The following is a 21,371-nucleotide window of genomic DNA, read 5'->3' on the forward strand; positions in this document are numbered from 1 at the left end:
ACTACAAAAACTCACAGGAAGGAAATCCATATGTTATAAGATACGTCTTATGTACGTACCCTTTATTGCTGTTCATCAAAAATATATTCCAGATACTTCAAAACAACAGACATTTGATTCGTACGTCGAATCTTATGAAAACGAAACAGTCAGTCTGTTGTGTCTTGACGGCGAGTTGATTGGCAATCGATTGCAATAAATTCTTTTCCTGATCATAATTGTATACATGTCGATAAAAAGTCGTGGACTGTAGGTCGCATGAAATGATAAAAATAGATTTCTTATTAGCCGCAACACCTCGTTTGGGACTGGTAGTTTTGGTTCCTTTTACCACAATGCGTAATGCTGACAGATGTGAAATAAAATTCTTAAAAAACAAATTGTTTTATCCCGATGCCAAGAAAGAATAAAAAAATACAAGACAACGGAGCTGTGACAACCACATATTAAACATCAATAAAGGAAACAGCACCTTGTCGTAAACAGGAAATATTATACAAAGATGATATACATAAGACGTAGTTTCCGAAATAATAACACAACAGGGACGATACACGATTGAAACATTATTATATATATCATCTTTGCCTAATATTTCCTGTTTACGACAAGGTGTTGTTTCCTTTATTGATGTTTAAACATGCATGACTTGGACCTTCTTCTTCAGACGCATGTTTTCCGTTATTGTCAGTATTGAAGACGATCATTTAAGAAGGTAAAAATTATTACACTTTATTATTAGTTGCAACCATCAACCTTGAGAGCCATTATACACGAGTGTGTCATCACATTGACTTGCACATCAAATGCAACAGCAGTTGAATCTGTACACGTCTGAAATCAGCTTCCCAGAGGGATGGGTTACAACAACATGCTGTTCCAAATTTCGTTGGAACAGTCTGTACGATATTACATTCCTGTACAATATGCATTAGTCAGTAGTCTCATCGCGAAGCCTTGTGAAGTCATGAAGTTCAGCTAGTGCAACATGCTTCGTGTCATTATTGAAAATGATATCACATATTCATAATTGATATGACACCTTTAAAACATTTGTTTTTCATTTATCACCGTGAAATCTACTATTCGTTCTAATACAGGACGGCCCTAGATATGATACCCATTTGTAGGGTTGTGCCTAATGCTTATACACATGGAAACCAAACACATATGAAGAATAGTGAGTGAATGATTTTTTACACCGCGCTTAGCAATATTCCAGCCATATGGCAGTGGTCTGTAAATAATCGAGTCTGGACCAGACAATTCAGTGATCAACAGCATGGGCATCGATCTAGGCAGCTGAGAGACGATGACATGCGTCAACCAAGTCAGCGAGTCTGATCATCCGATCTCGTTAGTCGCCTCTTACGACAAGCACTGGCTGAAGATCAGGAGGTCAAGGTTAACGTACAGAACATATGAACAGCCACATATACCACGTATGTACAGCAACATATATACCACAAGCATTTATGACTTTGACCTTCTTCATCAGCAAGCTATCATTTACAGTCACCTTTGAAAATAATAAACTTTGCTATAATTTCAACAATCACACTTCAAGGCCATAATTTATGCGACATTAGTATTCCATATGATATGAATAACCAAAAATGGCGAATCATCACATTGACATGCACGTGAAATGCAACATTATGCAACAGCTGTTGAATCTGTGCACGTCTGAACTAAGATTCCATTTGGGTCTAATCCAGTATCCTTCTGACGAGCTGTGTAATAACTGAACATGCTGGCATCACATCTAAACAACGCAATGACAACAGGTTCTTTTGCAGCAATCCTTCCACTTTTCTGCTTTGATAAACCCTTCTCTAATGCAGTCGGCTGATTTCAAATAATCGCGATGGAAACAGTTCTATAGAACTTACTACTTAGGAAAAAGGCAGGGGTGACAAAAGTGTGCTGTGCATATCTGCTTCCAAAATCTTTTTAGATCTGTTTGTGGAACATTAAATCCAATATTCATTTGTCAGTGGCATTATCGCGAAGCACTGACCACCATCATGAGAGATAAATATTTCAGTGCTAAAACACTTAAGGATCTCTTTACCACTATTAGTTCTCATTTAAGTATTGGGTTTATTTTAACTGACTTTGATTTCATTAATGAATTCTGATTATTATGTACTGTAGACAGATGTATTTTAATGCTTGTTAGTTTAGATTAGTAACTTAGATTGTTAGTGGTTGTACCCTCAATCGGGTTTGAAGTATTGTCAAATTATTGTTCTCCTGAGAGGGCACGTAAGTCCCCAAACATTCAAAGTTAATTTAAACTTTCCACTCTTTAACGCGTAGCATATCGCTATTTTTATGTATGGCTAAATGTGTCTAAATTGCTAACAGCTGAAGGGACGGTGTAAATCCAGCCAGGGCCCATGCAGGAAGCTAATGTGCTGTAAGTCTCAATGGTCTCTAGTATGGTGTCCTACCTTCAGTTGGTGGCAATGTATAGTCCATTTGTATGTTGTATTGTCCTCTGTTTTAGATTTAATTACTGGTTTTAAGTGAATATCTGTGATATACTAGTGGTTTTACTGTTCTTCATCAACTGGGTTTTAATTTCTAACTTTCTTGATATACAATGTAATCCTTAATTGTTCTCGTCACGATATGGCTGCAATAGTGCCGATGTGACGATAAAAATATTTACTCACTCACTCACGAAGCATTCACCAAACCAGAAGGTCCAGCTAATCCAAAGTGTTGGTTGGAAATTATCAGTGAAGTTAAACGGCCAGTAGGTTTGACTTTTTATTTTCATGTGGGACAAACAAACCCTTTAACCACGAACACTCTTCTCGAATGAAAATAACGCGTTTGACCAACTGGTAGTTTATCATGAAATCATAGAATATTTGAAATGAATGACCACCGTTGTTCTAAAAATTGTCCATTGAAACCTCTTTAATAATGAACATTACGATCTGAGAGCTAGAGACAACTGTGACAGGATTTCTGTCTTTGTTACAGTTTAGACGCTTTTAGTAGTAAAGTATTAATTATCCTGTGAATGATGGCTCCAATATGACAGTTTTAAAAACCTTTTAGGAAAATACATTTCCTCACACCCAATACGGTTCACTCTTTGAAGTTAATTGGATAATCAATTCGTGTCTTGGAAAATATAGCAAACGTTTTAACAGCAAGGCTAATGATAGTGATTTTTTTAGTTCATTTGTCATAAAATGATAAAGTACAGGCAATGAACACTCACCGTGTTTCGAAAAGTGTTCCCCATCCTAATGAATAGTAAGATTTCAGTGAAAGATGTGGCATTCAGGTTTTCTGCGTTCAAGTTTAGACGTGTAGTCGTCGCTAAATTATCAAATGGCTTTTAAGGATCTTACACACTGACAGTTTTTAACTGTCGTTTTTCATGGTTTATTTTTGTTGAACATGGACGTATAACTGAGTCCTTGTCATGTACATATTTTCCGACTGACGACACACAGAAACGGAAATCAGGTAATATATCACTTTCAGTGACAAATGACTACACCGAGTTATTATGAAGCCGGATAAAAAGAAGGAAGCTTTAAACAAATTGCAGTTATTTATGGAGAAGATGGCGCCATTTTGAGTTGTCCAGTCTTGTTGACAAATGTCTCGCACAAGCTTCATGGCGTTTGATTCTCTCACTACGTCGCAATCCAGAGCCACCAGACAAAGTGAAACCAACTGACGATACTATATGGGATTCCGTCCGTTTCAGTCCGTAATGCCCGTTGTGTTGTGATACATAAAGCTGTGGAACCCGGTCCCTGACAACCTCATTTTTGGAAAACCAAACAAATCAATAGTCAATAGTGTTGAATGTCGACAAGAGTGAGGTCCATTCAGTTCCGTACTAGTGCAATGTGTGCTTGTGTCTGTGCGTGTGTGTGTGTACGTTTGTCTTGTCTATCTGTCTGCATGGTTGTGTCTGTGTGTTTGTGTCTATGTCCATGTATACGTATGTGTGTGCTGAGCAATGTTAAAAGTGTCAAACCGTCAACTAACTCACGACTACTTGGCCTTCCATCTCTTTGTACTGAATTTTGTTTCTTATCAAGCACCACGTTAATTCTAAAGTAAAGATTTCAAATCTAAGGAATAAATGGTTTCTGACAGAATTTGTTATCCTATACCCAATATTAGCATAATTTATCGTATAAAACACATACGTGTTTGATACATATTCATTATTATAGCCTCCCTCGTGTAAGTGTGTAATTAATTTGCCACACAGGCTGCCAAACTATATCAGCAGTTAAAGTCATTATCAGTTGGATTATTCTTACTAACGTCTGTACTTATCCCAAACCACTGGTTACAGCATGAGAAGTATCGATGATGATTTAGAAGAAATGCATTTATGGTAAAGTCGAAACTTCTTTTGCGACATGTAATCAACAAATTCTCATTTGTTTTAAAGTCTCAGCCATATAAATCACAGCTCGTCAGGACATTCTCCTCCGGCTTCATCTTTTTCCTAATTTTTTTCTCAAAATCAAATTCGATTACTTAATGTTTTGTGGAATGTCACGTCTATTTTTCCTGAGTCGTATCCTTTGGGCATACTGAATAGTGCCTCTATTTAAAATTAGGATAAAGAAAATGTATTTTTTTGCCTCACTTGCATGAACATATGGGTTTTTTATCTTTCAAGATAAATTCAATCAGTTTCACTAGTCAGTCTCACTTTCTACTCGTGTGTGGCCTTCTTCATACAATGATACCGCCACCAGGACAACGTAATCGTGATATGGGTACTAAAACATGCAGTCCAACGTAAAACACCATTAAGAAATATTTTGAACATGTACTTGACATATTAAAATATTTAAAACACAGAGATTTCACATCAGAATCATGCCAGGATTCAAGTCATCACTGATTTTCAGTGATTTCTACTGTTTAGTGATAAATTATATTATCGTATAATATTGAGCAATATTTTGCCTTTGATCTCTATCAAAATATGCAGGGACTTAAAAGCACGGACTCATTTTCATATTTTCAAGTAAGCGTATAAGTTGCCAAATGCATATTAAACTTACTAAACTTACAAAACTTATTGATAAAACCGAAATGAAGGCAGTATCATAGAGAGTTATTTTTGTGCTTCCCAGAATCTTCAGTATATTTGGGGCACATGGACATTTGTCAAGTGAAGTTGAGGCAGTGTGAAGAAACAACCTATTCTAATGGCAATATGCAATATGTGAACGACCTTGATTCTTGAACGAAGTGACTTTATGGATCCTTTGGTCATCTTTGCTGAATTGGGTGACTACTGCGCGCTGTTCATAACACCGATCACTGGTTTCGACAATTTTTTGGTGGCAGTCATGCAGGTGGAGCAGGTGTTTACCAGTCAACAGATGGAACACAGCATTAAGCTGAAAAGAAATATCTTTGAGGCATGTTGGCAGACATGAAATGTAAAACACAAAATATACTTCTCTATGCACACCCCCGATTACATGTTAACAGCAGATACAGCCCTTACAGTGGCTGCTCAACGTCCTACTGTTCTTGATGTTGTATTGTTCATTCATGTACGAGTACATTCAACACACATGAGAAGCTTTAATTATTGATTAATGCATGTTGAATTAATCCCACCTTGATACTGAAAATTTAGTACTATTGATGATTTTGAAATATCTGTTTCCTCATAAACACAGATTTTAATGTATGATGTGAATTGTTTTCCGAAATCATGCATTCTTTATACAGCAATTAAACATGGCGCTGTCGGTTACAAAATGTCTGCACACAGAGTCGTCGTTCTTTAAATCTGAATGATTGTGGAGAGCGGCCGTCATCTGTTTAGCAGAGCCAGACGCTGGCACATGTAACACCTGTTATCAGAATAACATAGGGTGAAGCATATTGCCTAATGTTTTGAGAAGAAGTCACTAAGAGCATAACACTACAGTGAATATCACAACATTGTAGACATGCCCGAGATCTAGAAGACAATGTGCCGTTACAGCATCCTGCCCCAATGATGATGGACACTTTTGTACAGGTACCATGCACCAGAAAACGCAGTAAACTGTCTATAACAAGCTGGAAAGTTCAAAGCCTAAATATGTATATAATGGTTGTAGATGGTTACTCTTTAGGAATGATACTGACAATCCATATACATAACCCAGGATATATAACCCTTGTACATTAGATCACTGCCACCGAAGTAGGTCTTTACATCAAAACGACCTTTGCCTTTGAACTTAAGTTTTCAAACGTTTGATTTCCTCATATTCTCTTACCGCTACTTCCGTACTCAGACTCCAGACAGACTCCTCACAACCGTCGTTACTAAAATCCACAACTTTAGGTACTAGACATCAATAATTCAGGGTCAAATGATATATAACACATGTAAAACAGTAGTTTCTCAGAAATAATAGAACAAAGAGTGTCCTCATAATGTTTAATGTGTTGACAATCATGACACATCCTGACATACTGACAAAAAGTAATTAAGCAGTATTAGCAAAGATCAGCTTCATGGACGAAGAGGAATCTGTTTTCGTGTGTGAAGAGCACACGAGACCGTTGATGCTGATTCTGGTGCCATGTCTGTGACGTGGTGTTAGTGGTGGACGAACTACAGTCCGGCTGCCCTTAGATGTCGGTGAACGGTGCTCCTGGATATCCTTACAGTGTTGACATTGTGTTCTATCTGAAGGTTTTATGAGTTAAAGAATCTGTTATCACACTGACGTACATATGAAATTCAACAGCAGTTAAACCTGTAAACGTCTCGAATCGGCTTTCATTTGGGTGTATCTCGGCATTCTTCTAACGCACTGAGCACAAACTGAAAATGTTAGCGTCAAAACCAGTCAGCTCAATCACAACAGTTCTTTTTCAGCAATCTACCCAGACACCATTCTGCTTTGATAAAAGTCGACCAATTTCAGACGGATCCAGTTTTACAGCATTACACAGGCCTTAGCAAAAACGCAAGGGTAATGTGCTTCGTGTCATGATTGGATAGGCACGTGGTGGGTAAGAGCTCGCCATCCACCGTGTGGACCCGAGTCAGCAAGGTCCATAGCTCCCCATTGCTGGTCGCAAGGAGCGGCCGAATTTGGCAACATGTTTGCCGTGGGTTGCGTCCTGTGTCGGTGGAGGACGGGATCCTGGTGGCTGAGGGCAACTGGACCTTTATCCATGTTCTGTTTGCCTAACACACCACTTCGGCCCTTACTTCACCTAGACGGGTGGTTGAATGGGCCCGATTCAACCAATCGGCTGGTCATGCCAAGCCCTGTGCACGGATTATATATATATGTCATTGCACAAATTTTATTTGGACTTTTAATTTCGGTCTTGGCTGAATTATACATCGACTTTTCCGGTTTTGGAATGTATTTTTAAGTTCTGAATTTTGCCTAGTCTTATGCCCAGAAGGTGGTGGCTCATGGGCCAGTTTGGTGGGTTAATTATCTATAATTCCTCTACTGGAGTATATCATCTGGGTATCCTTTGTGCTGCAAGCTGGAGGCCCGCCTGCTTTAGCATTGTCCTTGTGATACTCAGTGGTGGGTGGGGAGCTCGGATGATGAACCATATTACACTAACCATGGCGTATGAAACCCCAACAAAAAAACCAAAACGTCCACTTGATACTGACCCTGTTGATACTGACCACAGACCGTCTGCATCGATTGAGTATTGGCCGCGTTTCGTTGTGCTTGAGACTCCTGACAAGACATCGCTAAAGTTGAACCCTTTTGCTGTATCCAAGGGTATTGCAGGGAATGTGAAGAACATAAGACGCTTACGTTCGGGTGCCCTGCTAGTTGAGTGCGGGAAAAACAGCAAGCAACCAACTTGATGAACATTACATCCTTTGTGGGCATTCCGGTGACGGTCTCTGCACACAAAACCTTGAACACAAGTAAAGGCATCGTGAGAGATCGTGAGAGATTGTTTGATGATATGTCGGACCTTGATAAAGTTTCAGAAATGAAGGATCAAGGTGTGCTTTATGTCAAGCGCTTTTCAACGCGGAAAAACAATGAAACCATCAAAACGAACACGTTTCTGTTTACTTTGTCATGTCCAAATGCACCCAAATCAGTGATGGCAGGCTACTTTAACATTCAACTTGATACCTACATTCCCAACCCGCTCAGGTGTTTTAAATGCCAGAAATATGGACACGGTGTAAATACTTGCACATTGTCTGTTGTGTGTGCTCACTGTGGTGAGAAGACACGCACAACAGAAGATTGTGAGTGATTTTGGAAAATGCACCAACTGCTCAGGCGACCATTCTTCATTTTCTAAACAGTGTCCTATTTGGAAAGAGCAAATGGATATCAACAAAATAAAATTTACTCAAAATATCTCTTTTTCTGAGGCAAAAAAACTGGTAAAGAGATCTGATCTTCCAGAAAGTTATGCTACAGTAGCAAAAACATCATTCTCCACAGCTTTTGTACCCTGCTATATCATCTCAGACTGAGGAATCACCCCCTAGTACATCAAAGTCTTCTTCTGATCACAAATCATCATCATCTCAGTCACACTCAAACTCTCAATCGACAGCTGATAGTCAACAAACTGCTAAAAGTAAACCTAAGCCACAGCCTGATGCTTCAAAACAACAAAGTGGCAGAGCTTCTAAAGGGTCGCAAAATATAATTCAATTGTTCAATAAATATGGGTCTTTTGAAGACATGGACGTTTCTGAAAACGTCCATTCTAGGGCACATAGCTTGTCGCCCTCCAAAAGAATGCGGGTACATCCCCAATAAATCCCCCCAAAAGATAGTTTATTCCAATAATATTGTACAGTGGAACTGCAGAGGACTGAGGACTAATTTACATGAATTACAGCTATTAGTCCAAGATTTTACACCTTCAGCGATATGTCTCCAAGAGACATATTTAAAACAGATGCATTTGACCTTCGTCATTTTAATGCATATAATTGTTTTTCACCTCCGGGAGATAGAGGCACTGGAGGTTCATCCATTCTAGTCAGACAAAACGTTATTTCAAAACCCTGTTTCACTTATTACTAATATGCAGGCTGTTGCAGTGAGTATTACTTTACATGTAGCGTTTACGCTATGCTCTCTCTATATTTCGCCGTCTTCTACGTTTGCCAAAACTGATCTTCAAGCTCTATATGACCAACTCCCGAAGCCCTGTATTATAATGGGAGATTTGAATGGGCACAACCCACTCTGGGGTTGTGTAAGTACAAACGCTAAAGATGCATTATTGGGGGACGTTTGTTCTGACAATGATTTATGTAACTATAATGATGGTTCCAGCCCATATTTACACCCTGGTACAAGGCCCTATTCTGCTCTCGACTTGTCACTGACAAATTCAGAACTACTTAATGAAATGGAATGGTCAGTCCACGATGACATCTGTGGAAGTGACCATTTTCCTACTATATTAAAAGCTGTAACTCCATCTGATGTTCCTCCATCATCAAGGCGGAATTTAAAAAGGCTAACTGGGTTTTATATGAAACACTGTGTGCTGAAAAACCCGAACGTTTTATTGACGTTCCTGATGCTATTAAATGTTTTTTTTTCAGAGGAACTGAATTCCATAGCTGAGTGTATACCAAAGTCCTCTGCAGTTCCACATGTTCCACATGTAAACATTCTCTCTCTTCTAAGTATATACCTAAATTTCAACAATATCAAAAACAACAAGAAAAGAAAACTATTAATTTCAATTCTGATAATGGGGAAGATTATAATGAAACGTTTTCTATTCATGAACTCCATACTGCTCTTGATCAAGCTCATGACACTGCTACAGGAGTTGATAACATACATTATCAACTCCTGAAGCGCTTACCAGAATCTTGTTTAGAGACGCTCTTATCAAGTTTTCATGATATTTGGACTTCGGGGAAATTTCCATCTTCATGGCGAGATGCTATAGTAGTACCAATACCTAAACCTGGACGTGATCATACGGATCCATCCAATTAGCGTCCGATTTCATTAACTAGCTGTGTTTGCAAGACCATGGAACGCATGATAAATTATCGACTTGTTTGGTACTTGGAAACAAATAACCTTATAACAGATACACAATGTGGTTTCCGTAGTACTGTCGATCACTTAGTGCGTTTAGAATCATTTGTGAAAAACGCGCTGATTGAAAAACAACATGCATCTTTTTTGATCTTGAGAAGGCATATGACACAACCTGGAAATATGGCATTTTGAGAGATTTACATGATTTCGGTTTACGAGGTCGTTTACCTGAATTCATAGCCAAATTTTTACATAGCAGACAACTTCAAGTCCGCGTGGATTCTACCCTGTCTGATCATTACAATCAGTATCAGGGCGTCCCACAAAGCAGTATTTTGTCAGTCACACTTATTAGTATAAAGATAACTAGTTTATCAAAAGTTTTAAACGATTCAATTGATGGATCGTTATTTGTGGATGATTTTAATATTTCTTGTCGTGAGAAAAATATGCATACTATTGAACGACAACTGCAGCTGTGTTTAAACACAATAGATAAATGTTGTCTTGAAAATGGCTTCAAATTGTCTAAATCAAAAACCAATTGTATACACTTCTGCCGTAAATATAAACCTCATAAAGACCCAGAACCATTTCTAAGTGGGACCCCTATCAAAGTTGTCAAGGAGGCTAAGTTCTTGGGACTTATTTTTGATTCATATTTGACAGTTTTGCTCCATATTAAATCCCTAAAAGCCAAGTGCTTGAAGGCACTCGATTTATTAAAGGTTGTTTCTAATTCAAAGTGGGGAGGGGATCGTACTATAGATCACTCGTCCGCTCAAAACTTGATTATGGCTCCATCGTATATGGTGGAGCCTGCAAGAGCAACCTGAAACTATTAGATTCTGTCCATCACCAAGGTCTAAAACTTTGTCTTGGGTCCTTCAGAACTTCACCTATTGACAGTCTACGTTGAGGCCGATGAACCATCTCTTACACAACGTCGTATTAAATTATCCTCACAGTACATTACTAAATTACACTCTAATGAATCTATCCCTGCATATAACTGTGTGTTCAATCCACTTTATGAGGATTTATACAACAAGAAGTCTTCTCTTGTTCCACCTCTAGGACACAGATCTAGAATTAAACCCTTTTCTTTCTTCGGACGGCATTGAGCTGGAAAACATAGCTCCCTCCCGTCTTCTTTCTTCTCCTCCTTGGCAGATGGTTAGGCCACAAGTCGACCTAACATTAACTACATTTACGAAATCAGAAGCGAATGAATTACAGTATAAACAAGAATATAATCCATTGAAACATAAATATAGCAATTATAAATCCATATTTACAGATGGGTCCAAGGACGGTGGCGCAGTGGCTTGTGCCACTGTCATTGGATCCAGAACAATATCTTCTAGATTACCAGATAATAGTTCTATTTTTACTGCAGCAGCTAACGCCATATTAACAGCTCTTAAATATATTCAAAGACACCCTAAACGTAAACAATATATGATCTATTCAGACTCACTTTCTTGTCGTCAGACGATTAACAATTTATCATGTAAACATCCACTTTTAATTGACATTTTTGAATTGCATAATAATCTTGCTACTGGCCAATACGACATCGTCTTCTGTTGATTACCCAGACATGTAGGCATTTCAGGTAACACAATGGCCGATCATTGCCAAGGCTGCACTCAACAAATCTGTGACACCACTTCTTATTCCATACTCTGATTACAAAGCGAGCATTAGAACTTATATACGTGATCTGATGCAAAGGAAGTGGGACACTCAAGTAGGTATAAATAAACTACATGAAAAAAACGTATATTGGTTACACCTACTTGGGCTGTCAGTCCAGATTTGAAGAGGTTATTTTACGACGATGTCGTATTGGCCATACTAGATATACTCATGCATACCTCTTAAACGGCGAGGATCCTCCATTTTGTATCCCTTGTGATGAGAGAGTCACGGTCAAGCATATTTTACAGTAAAAACAATTAAGGATCTTTTTACCAGCGTTAATTCTCATTTAATTATAGCTTTTTTAAAAGAAATTGATTTTTTGTTTGAATTTTGAATAGTATGTTCTGTAAATATGTGTATTTCAATGATTGGTAGTTTGGATTAGTAACTTGAATTGTTGGTGGCTGTACCCTCAAAGGGGGCTGAAGTATTGTAAAATTATTGTCCTCCTGAGAGGGTACGTAAGTCCACAAACATTCACAGTAAAGGCTACCAGGTTTTTAATCGTAGTATTCATGTTATTTTAATTTTGGCTAACTTTTCGTACAATCGCCAGCAGCTGAAGGGATGGTGTAAATCCAACTAGGGTCTATGTAGGTAGCAAAGGCACTGTAAGTCCCCATGGTCCCTAGTGTGGTGATCTACCTTCTGTTGTTGGCGATCTATAGTCTATTTTTATATTGTATTGTCTAAATAGTGATATTAGTTTTAACTTTCCATGCTAGTTTTAACTGAAATTGTGATATTCTAGTTGTTTTACTGTCCTTCGTTGACAGATTGTACCACATGCATATATTTCATTTAAATGTTTTCGTCACGATATGGCTGAGATATTGCCGATGTGACGTTAAATTGTAACTCACTCACTCACTCATGATTGAATATGTGAGTAGGGGAGTATCATTTTGCTCTTTCAGCAAAATTAGAGGTCATATGCAACCACAAAATCAAACAGAATTAAAACACAATTATCACTTATTCGTGAGATATAATATACATTCCTGCTTATAAAAAATCCAAAGAAACAAAATTAAGAGCGTGCAATCGCGATTCAAAAGTCCAATATTTTGTACTTGGGCTTTCTTTCCTTGAAACGAAGCCCTCGGGAGAACGAACCCAGTCACATCGAGTGGGGGTGCACTCAAGTGTAACGATGGCTTCCGTTGATTTGCTGATACGCTGACGGCTCATTGTCTGTAAAGAAAGATGATCTGTTTGATGGGCGTTTTAGAGGTATGGCGAGTCACAAGAAAGTAAGATTCTTTATGGGTAACAACTTCTTTTATTGTACTTGATGCGTTGTTTCAGTATGGATTCATATACCGTTGTCAAACAAAATATACACTAAACGAAGTTCCATAAAGAATGTATATAGAGAAGTTGGGTTCTCTGAATTTGCGTTCGATCCGATCAAACATCATCTCAGTAGAGACGGTGAACTGCTCCGTGGCTGGAAACTGTTATTCGTCCAAGTACAAACCAGGACTTGAAACTGATAAGAGTTTGTGCCAGTTTCCGTCAGATCCAGTCATCCGAGAAAAATGGATGCGGTTTGTTTGCAACCCATAGACATAAAACATGTCATATCTACAAGTATCACACCTGCCTAATTACATAGTGTGGCAGAGACAGGACTCGGGTGCACGAGTCTGTAATCAATTTATTTTGTTAATGGCGTACAGCCTGACAGGTGTTAAGTTAAAATTGCATGTGGTCAATGATTGAAGCTCTGTATTGCATATTGTCTTTAGCAGACAGGCAGGCAGACAAAAAGGTGTCAATAAACCAGACATTGAGCTTTCTCTGTGACAGAGGCTGCTTACCACAATCAACAAGTCTTTTTATGTAACGAATAGATTATTTACTTGTTTGCGTTCTGTTTCAAGCTCCGCAAACCTATTCAGTGCGCATGCGTTATGAGCGTTGGCAGCTGTTGATACCACTTTTTCCCCCAGCGCTGGGGGGAATTTAGTGAATCGTTTGAACTAAACCTTATAGGTTGAACTGGCATTTCGATGACTTGTTTCGGTAAGTGCATACCGAAAGGTATCAGAATCTGCAAAGTTGTGTTTTACGTTCCAGTGAGCTTTAAAGCATTGAACACCAGAACAGGGCTTCACACATTCCGCCCATGTGGGGAATCGAACCCATCTTCAGCATAACAAGAGGACGCTTTAACCAGGCTACCCCTTTCAGAAACACTCTACATATCAGACATATACCCGTATTGTACACATGCGAAACAAGTGACGGATAGTGAGTGAGTATAGTTTTAGGTAGTGAGTGAATGAGTTAATATTTAACGTCACAATTGCAATGTCTCAGCCATATCGTGACGAGAACATTTATTACTGAAATGAATTATATGTATAGTTTAAAAACCTGTCAATGAAGGGCAGTAAAACAACTAGAATATCACAAGTGGGATTAAAACTAGTGTGGAAGGTTAAAATTAATATCACTATTTAGACAATACAATATAAAATCAGACTATAGATTGCCAACAACTGTAGGTAGATCACCACACTAGGGACCATGGGGACTTACAGTACCTTTGCTATCTGCATGGACCCTAGTTGGATTTACATCATCCCTTCAGATGTTAGCAATTTAGACACATCTAGCCAAAAATTAAAAATACACATATGCTACGACTAAGAACAGTGGAAAGTTTAAATTTACTGTGAATGTTTTTGGACTTACGTACCCTCTCAGGAGGACAATAATTTTAGAATACTTCAACCCTAGTTTTAAGTAAATAATCGACTCGGAACTGTGACAAAGCACAATCACTGAAGAATTATCAGCGATCCATGCCACCTGAAAATTGCAAATCATACAGATTGTAGATGTGTAAATATAAATAAACTTGAAAACCATGGTTTCTTTCTTTATGAATCGTGGTCTTCATGAAGAGAAATTAGTATACTGTATGCTGATGTGGAGAATAGAATGGAATCAAAGAAAGCCAAGCAAAGTGTTTAATCAGTTGCAAGTTTGTCATAAAATGGTAGAATATGCTCAATGAATAGTCATTGGGTTTTTTTTCAAAATTACCCAGCGACAGCTCTATCTTAATAATGAACATTACGATCTGGGGCACAGTAAGTAAGGTTTTCTGCGTTTGTTACTGTTAAGAGGCGTTTAGTAATGGCTAGGGTAGTTATTATCCTGCGAAGGATGATTCCAGTCGGACAGCTTTAAAGACGTTTTTTCGCAAAATACATTTCTGGACCTCACATCCAATACGGATCACTCTTTGTCATAAAAATATACAGTAAAAACAATGGATACTCACGGTGTTTCGAAAACCGCTCCACGTAACCATGAACACCTAGACGGATTTCAGCGAAAAAAGTGATATTCAGGTTTTCTGTGTTCTTTAGTGGTTAGATGTATAGCTGTCGCTAAATTATTGATGAGGCTTCAGGGATCTGACACACCGACAGTTTTTAACGGTCGTTTATGATGGTTTGTTCTTGCTGAACATGGAAGTGTAAGTGACTCCTTGTCATCCAGATATTTCCCGAGTGATGACACAACCTTTACACAGAAACGGAAATCAGGTAATGCATCACTTTAAATGACAAATCGGTACACCGGATTCTTACTAAGCTTGATAAAAAGCAGGAAGCTTTAAACAAATTGCAGTTATTTTTGGAGAAGATGGCGCCATTTTGAGTTGTCCAGTCTTGTTGACAAAGCTTCATGACGTTTGATTCCCTCACGTCGTCGCAATCCCCAGGCGCCAGACAAAGTGAAACCAATTGACGACAATAAATGGAATTCCGTCATGTCCAGTCCGTAACCCCTGTAGTGCTGGGATAAATAAAGCCGTGTAACCCCGGCCCTGACAACCTCATTTCTGAAAAGCTAAACTCAAATCAATAGTCAATCGCATCAACAATATAAACTGCGTTTAGCCATGGCATCAGAGGTGATGAATATCAACAAGAGTTAGGTCTTGCCACTTCCCTACTTGTGTGTGCGTATCTGTGTGTGTGTGTGTCTGTGCGTCTGTGTGTGTCTGTCTGTGTCTGTGCTTGTGTCCATGTCTACATGTGTGTGTGCTCAGCAATGTTAAAAAGCTGTTATAGATTTGTAAATAATAATTGTGTACAATCCAGTGTCAAACCGTAAACTCACGAATACCTGGCCTTCCAACTCTTTCTACTGAAGTTATGTTGTCTTCTAACTTAAGTAAAGTTTTACAACTCAAAGAATGGGATCGTTTCCTACAATATTTGTTATCTTATTGTATTGTATCTTATTAGTATTTTGGCATGAATTATCTACAATTAGAATTATAACAACACACATGCTTGTGTGTAATTAATTTGTCAAATAGATTGCTGAATTTTATAAGCACTCATAGTCATTATCAGCTGGTTTATTGTTATTAACATCAATTCTTATCCAAAACCCCTGGTTACAGAATGAGTAATAATCATGATCATTAGAACATGTCCCTGCATTTTAAAAACGAAGCTACTCCCTTCTACGACTTGTAATCAACAAAACATTCTCATTTGTTTTAAGGGCTCAGCCATATAAATCAAAGCTCGTCAGAACATTCTCCTCCGGCTTCATCTTTTTCCCCCCACCCCCCCCCCCCCACCCCCCCCCCCTAATCAAATTCGATTAGTTAATCTTATGTGGAATGCCACGTCTATTTTACCTGAGTCGTATCTTTTGGGCATACTGAATAGTGCCTCTACTTAAACCTGGGAAAAAGAAAATGTAGTTTTTGCCTCACTTAGCACTTTGCGTGAACAGGCTGGGGTTTTCATCTTTCAAGATAAAATCACTCAGGTTCACACTTCAGTCTCACTGTCATTGATTACACAATGTCATTTAGAAAGTGACCAGATGTAACATGTGTCACATTTCCTATTACACTTTCTCAATAAAGTACAAATTCTAGCACGTTTTTTAGTACCATCCGGGATTCGAACCAACACCTTAAGATTCAGGCACCTAATTGCCAGCACACAAAGTCATCCGTTTAGATCTACGCTGGCTTAGTGGGCTAAGTTATAAACTGTCTTTGAAGCATGTACGCCGATATGAAATGTGAAACATAAAATATACTTTTTATGTACGTCCCTGAATAGCTGTTAACAGCGGATAACATAAACATGGTCATCTTAATGTTGTAGTATGCATTCATGTACGTGTCGATTCGACACACATGAGAAGGTTTAATTTTGATTAATGCATGTTGAATTAATCCCACTTCGATATTGAATCGAAAATTGAGACAACCGTTTTCAATACTATTGCTGATTTTGAAATATCTGCTTCCTCATAAACGCAGACTGTAATTTGCAGTGTGAATTGTTTTCGGAAATCGTTAAATCTAGAGCAGTAAACCATGGCGTTATTGGTTACAAAATGTCTGCACATAGCGTCTTTCTTTAAGGCTGAATGACTCTAAAACGACCGTCATGTGTTTAGCAACAGCCAGACGTTGGCATATATATCACCTGAAGTTATATGAATAACAAATTCTGAATAGGATTTTCATAGGGTTAAGAATATTACCTAGTAACGTGCAATGTTTCGAAAAGAAATCACTAACGACTTGCTGCAAATAGGATAGCGCAGCAATGAATATCGCAACACTGTAGATCGTGCTTACGAGATGTAGAGGACAATGTGCTGCTTGAGCATCAGATCTGGATGATGTATGAAGATTTTCTTACAGATACCATTTAGCTTTAGGTAGCTGTCTATAAGAATCTGTATTTTAAAATACGTCTTATTAGACCTGATACGATAAGACTCACAGCGTGATGCAACAGCTCATGTGTGTTGATCTATTTGCCGATAATGATGATCCATAACAATATGCTTACGATATACATGTATTGGGAACAGTAGCACCGACAGACACAGGAAAGCAACCTCCCGCTGAATTTTACCAGATTCCAAACGCTCCTGACCCCTTTCATCAAGTGTCAAAAACACGTCTCATTTTGAGCTACGGTTTGAGCTAACTGCTGGTACCTGAATAAGGAATGACAGTGACAAAGCATCAATATACATGTGTACTGTCAGTCCACGTAAACTTAGGCTCGGTATTAGTCGTCACAATGGTATATTGAGTCTTGCAAACCCTAGTAAAAGGTCCAAGAGAGAATGTACCATCGTGGGAAGTTGGGTTAATGGCAAAAACACAAACACATATTGCTTGAAACTGTGCTATGTTGAAAAATTAAAGCTGATTTCACATGTTTAAGGCTTGATCCAACTGTTCTAAAATGTGTTTCAGACAGAATGGCAGAACTTTAAAGGCTCATTTGGTCAATGCAAAGACGTGTAGAAGTTTACATTCATGTTGAGGATGGTCATACGGGCAAACGAACAGTGCTTCACTGTCCAATACAGACTTGTTACTGGGAATGTTAAATACGGAAAATCATTGTTCTAGAGATGACAAATTTAACCATATGTAAACCCAGGGCTTAAATTCGAAAATGCACATTATTTCTGTGAGAAATAAAAGAATGAGGATTTTGGAAAACTTTTTAATCAGGTAACTGATCTTGAATTCATAATTGAAAATTATGAAAATGTTTACTCGAGTGAGTAAATGTGAATGTGTATGATAAAGTTGTCAGTCTAATACAAAACACAAACCATCATTAGAGAACTAACATCTGAGACAATGACTACGGTTTACAGACAGTATTTACAGCGTTAGAGTCTCTGCATTTGTAAAGATGCGTCACTTTAAACACCCAAAACTTTAATTTAAATCTAATCCCAAAGGCTTAACTATGGAAAGAAATCCTGTAGTTTGAGCCCATAGGCTAACTTTCGCGTGGGCCTAAATACGTGAATTCCAAATAACATTTTGCTCCATCAATGCAGAACATTTTGCAAGGCTGTTTCAGGGTTACATGCTCTTAATGATTTGTAAGACTATCATTGCCTAATACTTCATTTTGTTAATCGTGTGTACATATGTTTCACCTTTCTAATGCATCATTCCATGATTAAATAAAATTATTAATAAATGAAAATGTAATGAGACAGAATTGGCTTTGCCCAAGTTTTTGTAAGGAATATAATTGGGATTTTCATGACGAATGCCGTAAATATGAGACCTTGTAATGTAAAAATCTGACATAATAGTTTTTTATATATTAGATTTGGGATTATAAAATCTTAAATGTCATGAATTGGTCACAATAACTTAAAATGTCATTTTCCTTAATATTTAACTGAAAGGACGAAAACTAAAGCTTCAAGGAACCTTCATCACATAAAGTGATCTAACGTCATTAAGGATCATGATTTGAATATATTTAAGAGTCTATATGTTGTGAAGACTGGTGAATATTTTCATTTAATTGTTAAGAGATTTCACAAAATACCACAATATTCATGAGCTTTCTGTTATCATCACCCAGGTTCTATTCCACAGATGAATACCATATGGAGGCTTAGCTGGGGTGTTCCATGACATTGTTGGGGCATTCTTATGATACGACCCTGTACATTCACCCTTAATCTGCCAATGCATCCTTATTTTCAGATATCTCTGTGAAGAAAAGAAGGGTTTAAATATATAAACGTTTAACATTTATTCACAGCTTGGGGACATCACATACGTAAAGCACTACTTTAGAGGACCTACCTGTAAGCAGCTTCTCAACATGAAAGTCTCAAAGCCCGTTTCATATTCTTAAGAAATCTCTGCTTTGGGTGATTGCACGATTTTGCCTATATAATGAGCATTATACCATTGGCAACAAAACCTAACTTCTAAAACCCAAGAAGGGAAGCCCATCTATTATAAAAACAGCATTATAAATGGCATACTTTATTGCTGTTCACAAAAATATGTTGCTAATACTTCGAGACAATATATATGCTGTCTTTTCACACATTTGATACGTCCGTCGAATCTTACGAAGATGAAACAATCAATAGGTTGAATCCTTACGGCAAGTTAATTGACGGTCGATTGTAATAAATTATTTTCTCAGTCATGATTGTGTATATATCGATAAAACGTTGTGGACTGTAGGTCGCGTAAAGTCATAAAAATCGATTTGTTATTAGCTGTAATGTCTTCTATGAGACCCGTATTTTTTTATTCTTTCACAAGATGCAGTGTTGACAGGTGTGAAAAAACTCTTAAAAACACAAATAAACTCGAGAGAATGTTTTATTCCGATGCCGATAAAGAAAAAAAATACAAGACAACGGAGCTGTGACGACCACATATTGAACATCAATAAATGACACAACACCTTGTCATAAACAGGGAAGCCTTTTCTTTGATAATGGTATATTGCTACCATATTCAACAAGCAAATGACATGGCAACATGATAACATATCTGGAACATGAGGACATTTTCACAATGCGTGCAACTCTCTGTCATTGTGTGGTAATAAGGTATAACAATGATTAAAACATAACAACATGGAGATCAATGTTAGAATACAAAACACGTATGTACACACAAAACGCACGATGGAGCATTTTTGACTGACCTTCTTCTTCAGACGCATGCTTTTCTGTTATTGTCAGCACTGATCCAACAATCATGCACATTTAGGGTCAAAAATACATTGTGCTTCTGTTCAGAAAATAATACACGTCATCAATATTTGCAACCATCAACCTTCAGAGCCATTATATGCGTGTGTATTTCATAACCGAATATAACGAATCATCACACCAACGTGCACATGAAATGCAACCCTATATACGTCTATCTGTCTGAAATCGGCTTCCGTTTGTTTTCTTGTCCTGCGTTCTTCTGATGCCCTGTGCGAAAACTGTACGTGATGGCGTCAGATCCAATCTGCACAATCACAGCAGGCTCTTTAGCAGCAATCCACCCATGCACGTTTCTGCTTTGATAAAACCTGCTCTAATACAGTCGACCAATGTCAAATGGAACGTGATGGAACCATTTTCAAATCATGACAAAGACTTTAGCAAGGAGGGATGGGTTTCAACAACAGAAAATGTCTTTGGAACAGTGTGTACGATATTACATTCCTGCACAATATGGATTAGTCAGTGATTTCCTGGCAAACAAAACCTTGTCCAAACCAGTAAGTGAAACTAATGCAATGTGATTCGTGTCATGATTGAAAATGATTTCACATTAATTCCTATGACTTCATTTATCTTTAGAACATTTGCTTTTCATTCATAACAGTGAAATCTACTATACGTCCTAATTCAGGACGGCCCTAGATATGATACATATTTGTAGGTGTTGTGCCTAATACTTATACACATAAGAAACCAAACACATATGGTGACTGAATGAATTTAGTTTTACGCCGCGCTAAGCAATATTCCAGCCATAATACTGCGCACTGTAAATAATCGATTTTGGATCAGACAGGCATCGATCTACGAGGTTGAGAGACGATGACGTATCAACCATGTCAGCGAGTCTCACCATCCGTTCTCGTTAGTCGCCTCTTACGGCAAGCATTGGTTACTAAAATCAGTTCTAACCCAAATCTTCGCGGGTCGTATTTGAAGAATAACCTGAAGACGAACAACAATGTGAGCTAAAGGTGACGAAGCGTTACACAACAGTCGGTCATTCAGCTAAGTTAAATTCAATCACATGGGTACAAT

The sequence above is a fragment of the Haliotis asinina genome, chromosome 5 (genome assembly GCF_037392515.1).
Source record: "Haliotis asinina isolate JCU_RB_2024 chromosome 5, JCU_Hal_asi_v2, whole genome shotgun sequence".
NCBI classification, from domain to species: Eukaryota; Metazoa; Mollusca; class Gastropoda; order Lepetellida; family Haliotidae; genus Haliotis; species Haliotis asinina.